The sequence below is a fragment of the Pollachius pollachius genome, assembly GCF_949987615.1.
Source record: "Pollachius pollachius genome assembly, chromosome: 1".
Lineage (NCBI taxonomy): Eukaryota > Metazoa > Chordata > Actinopteri > Gadiformes > Gadidae > Pollachius > Pollachius pollachius.
Window position 1 is genome coordinate 9,373,700 of NC_136934.1, and position 4,399 is coordinate 9,378,098.

Consider the following 4,399-nt stretch of genomic DNA (forward strand, 5'->3'; position numbering starts at 1 on the left):
TCATAGCTCCATTCGTTTGCACTGTATTCGTCCGGTATGCTCCTCTCTGCCTTGTGTGTTTCCGCTGTTATTATGGGTGGAGTAAAGAAGGAGGAAGGAGTAAATTATCAAATTAAAGAAGGCCTCTATTCTTGTCTCTAGGGCATAAATGCGCCAAGTATGTCATTAAATGTGGGTCTTAAACCAGGGATGTTATATGATAACATATGCTAATTTACAATAGCAGCCTAGCCAAGAGGCCAAACACAGCAAAGAAATACAATAAGAACAATAATAAAACTATAAAATAAAAATAAACCGGTTTTGAAAATACAATAGTCCTACAGCCGTTATGAATTGTTTATCTTGATTTTAAATTACAGGCAGCAGAGTATCTAAATAAATAGTAGTTGCTAATTAATGAAATAAAGGTTATATCTGTAATTTCAAATATAATTGGCACAGTCTTTCGTGTGCCGTCTTTTTAGGTTAAGACTTTACAACATAACCAGAAGACAAAATCCTCACATTTAGTTGGTGCGCATCCCTTTCTCTTTAAGTCCAGCAGGGGGTGCTGTTCTCCTCCACTGAGCGCTCGCGACACCGCGGCGTGCGCTCAGTGGTGCTGTGCGGCGTCGCATATCTGCAGGGTTTTATTGGACACGGTGTTTGCAGAAAACACACACAGAGAATAGAATAGGCTGGCAGGTCGACTAGCCGCAACATACCGCCCGCCAGGGACTTGGCGGTGTTTGGCTTTGACCTATATGAAGACACGGTGTGGAGGGGTTTGGTCAGTTTCACTGGGATAGCAAGGGGAACGATTGTTTGCCTAGGCTTTTAAAAAGGGGATTTTTCTAGCGTCTCTCGTTTTTTGTATATTAAGGCTCAGAATGTAATCGTATTGGTAACAAGCGGTGCATAGGACCTACCGAGACTGAGATTCTGTGTTGTCCAATGATTTAGGTCGACTAGCGGGACGGCAGGTATGGCTCATGCAGACCGTATAGGCCTGTCAGTTTGGCGGATTTTTTCTTCTTTCAATTGTTGAAATGAAAATTCATGAGCAGCGCTCCTCAGATGAAGGTCCTTTCGCGCGTTGAATCTCCGTGTGGATGTGGAAGCGTCACAGAACCGTCTGGTGAATCGGATCGGACCCCAGCGCTGCCCATCCTACACGCACCCCAGGTAATTCATGCGGTGCATGATTCATACAGCCGCGAAACACACGTTTTATATACGACTCCAGTGTCTGCAGTGAAGCGTTCAATGTTTCGTATGTGTTATTGTGGACTGTACATAACGTGTTTCTGTCGTCTGATAGTGTTGTGGGCGATTTACATCTGTAATAACCCACTCCAATTTCGAAGCTCATATAATAAGCACTTTTATGTTTGTTTGTTTTTCCTGATTCATCATTGATCATTTGAAATAACAATGAAGCCCATAGATTTTATTTCTTAAATAATCCCTTCCTTAGATTTGCGTTTACAGGATAAATACATGAGTGCAAACGGTTTGTCAAGTCGTGAAATTGCAACCTAATCTTTACTTGGCACTCGTTATTCACGCTTATAAGCCACATTTAATGCTTTATTAGATTACATTTGACTTAAGTAGACTAGCGCTTAAGCCCCCTATAAGTAGTGTTTGGTCACGTGTGCGTGGTAACTGCAGACCGATCTCTTATCTAAATTGCAATACAACATATAGGCCTATAGGAAAATGTTATGGTTATTCAAAGTGGCTTTTCCAGGTGCAGCCGAAGCAGGCCTTGACGGTTGACATAGCTCCCCATTTCTCTGGAGTGTGAGGAAGCCTAACTTCATTAGAACCCCTGTGCTAATTCTCCACTTGTGCTGCAAGTCAACATTGGACAACAGACCCAGTTTACCACCTCCTCCCACAACTGTTCCTAAATCCCTCCATTAGCCTATATTCACCCATCGTGTCTATTATTGGCAGTGTTGGTGTGAGCAGGGCTGTGGAGTGATGCATTGTGTTTCCTTATACACAGTATGCTTTAAAAAAAAAAAAAGGCAGCAGGACAGTCCTCCCGAATCATGCTCTCCCTTGGGGATATACAGCACTATATAAAACAGAGCATTATTCACCCCCCGAGGTGACCATGGAATAACCTACATAAAAAAATATCAACAAGGAGAATTTAAAAGAGAATCAATCGATTCTCCTCACTGCTGGTTCAGCGTGTTGCAGCATGGAATTGGATTGGGTCCACCCACCTACCAGCCCGTGCCAACCTCCCCGCCCGTCCCCAACAGCAGGACTCCTCCTGTGCCAGCGATGCTCTGTGGCTCGTGGTCCTAGTCGGTTAGAATGGATCTCCTGCTCGACTCGATTAAAGCAGGAAGAGCAGGGCGTCCCCCCCGTCCCCGTCCCCATCTCCAACAGTCTCCTAGTGATGCTGCTAATATACAGAGTAGTGCTACGGTCACGCTCTTGGGCGTTTCACCATCCCCACCAGCAGCTTGTGGCGTTCAACTTGTGTGGAACGCCACAAGGTGTGGATGCTTTTTCTGAAAAACCTGATGCACACACATTTGTAGTCAGTCGTTGAGTAGGCGCTTTTATCTGAAGCGACTTAGGAAGAGAGGTAGAGGACCATTGAAACATCACTGGCAAGAACACAGCCCTAAAACACAGAACACAGGGGGATACATACTAAAAGATAGTTTTACTAAATGGAACGTTAGATGACTCGGGAAGCCACCCGATCAGCCGTCTGCGAAGGGCCTCGAATGTGGCGGAGTAAGGAGTCCCAATTGCATGAAGCCATCGATATCCACACAGGAAGATCGGCAGTGAACGTCTTCCAGGGCTTACGGCCCTCACTTATCACCTCGTCCTCTTGGTGACCTCGTGGATCCGTTCTGCATCGCAGTGGCGTGGGGCTAACCACTAGCTACGCTGGATAATTTGCGGCCGCACTCCCATGTAGCATTATAATTAAGGACCGAAACTCTGTCATTAGTGCCCCCCAAACCACTTTATTATTTGCTTAGAGAGCCGCCATGCAAAGACACCGCCTCGCTGTTATTTCACTCTGTGCCTCAGGGAGTGGCGTTGATTCATCACCATGAAGTATGTTGATGTAAATAAACGATAAGCATTCCCTACCTTCTTTTTGGTGCAGCTCAAGATGATTCCTTGAATACCGGGGGATGAGTTTAGAAAGAGGTTAATCTCTTTGGATTTAAAAGATGCAGGCAAGCAAGCAGTCAGTTTATTGCATACACAGAGAGTAATCTGATGACTGCGTCTGGGATCATCGTCTGGATTGTCTTACGGTATGAATCGGATATGGAATGATTGATGATATTATTGGACGAGATAATCCCCCGGGAGACAAGCCCCTTCCATAATGCCTTCAAATGAAAAAATAAAAATGGAGACAAAAGGATCATGGACTTAAAAAAAGACAAGCTTTGGAAAAGATGCACAGCAGAATAAGCAATTCTTATGTAATAGAATATATATATTTAAATATTGGTGTACTTATCTATGCTAGATTTATCTATACACATTTAAATTGAAACCTATATTTTATTTACTGCATTGGTTGCTCTGCTTCTTCATGTGGTAAACCAAATGCTATTAATTATTCCATAATGTAAAGGCTACAGTCATTTCAAACAGTCAGTCATTATAAAACAGACTGGAGGTTTTTGACATTGTCTCCAACAACAAGGCTAACAGCAATAGAAATCTGAGCAATGTGAGCATCAAACCCAAAGTAGCATTTGGGGTCAAAGCAATGGTTCTACACTACTTTCGGTTTAAAACAAAGAGATAGCAACGACTGATAGCTAGCAGGCTAATGTTGGATTAGCCAGAACAGTAGCCCGCGGGGCACTGACTCACATAAACAGGGATATCAGTGCTTGAAACAATAACACAGAAGAGATGAATACTCCACTGCAGGCAAGTGCAACGGCAAGGAATCTAAATCAACGTGGAATGTTTAGGTTTAATTAACAGGTCTTTCTCACAATTTGCACACCGTTATTTTAAACTGTAAAATAAATCCTTGAACACAGCCAGACACGTAATTTGTGGCATTGATTATGTCAAATAATATAATTGTGAAGAATGCATAACACAATAAGCAGCAAATAGGACCTACCTCTTTCGACCTTGAGGAAATTACGCAAAGAACCAAATGAATTACCTTCTGTTATAAAACACAAGCGTAGCAGTTCACTTTGCCACGGCTCGGCTAAGTGGCTTGGCTTGGCACCTCCAACAGCCAAGACACAGGAAAAAGCAGTTAATTTGAGCGTTAGCTAAATTTTGCACGCCAAGTAGGGGTACTGCCATTAAAGAGCAGTGAAGTGATGGCAGGTTCAACCTGTGCTTCCTGATTAGTCAATGCAACACAGGTGTGTAGCCTTACCAAGCC

The 4,399-nt window shown here is 43.4% G+C and overlaps 1 protein-coding gene across 2 annotated transcripts in view; it reads left to right on the plus strand.

The window, feature by feature from the left end:
• Nucleotides 1-671: 671 nt before the first annotated feature.
• The window catches only part of wscd2 (WSC domain containing 2), a 32,940-nt gene continuing 29,212 nt past the window's right edge, over nt 672-4,399 (plus strand). Inside the window, exons 1-2 of one of the 2 annotated variants that reach the window (XM_079745239.1) lie at nt 672-965; nt 1,060-1,167. The gene's annotated coding sequence lies outside the window, so the exon portion shown is untranslated. Of the gene's footprint in view, nt 1,168-4,399 lie in introns of both variants that reach the window. The other variant, XM_079745238.1, reaches the window with a different exon arrangement.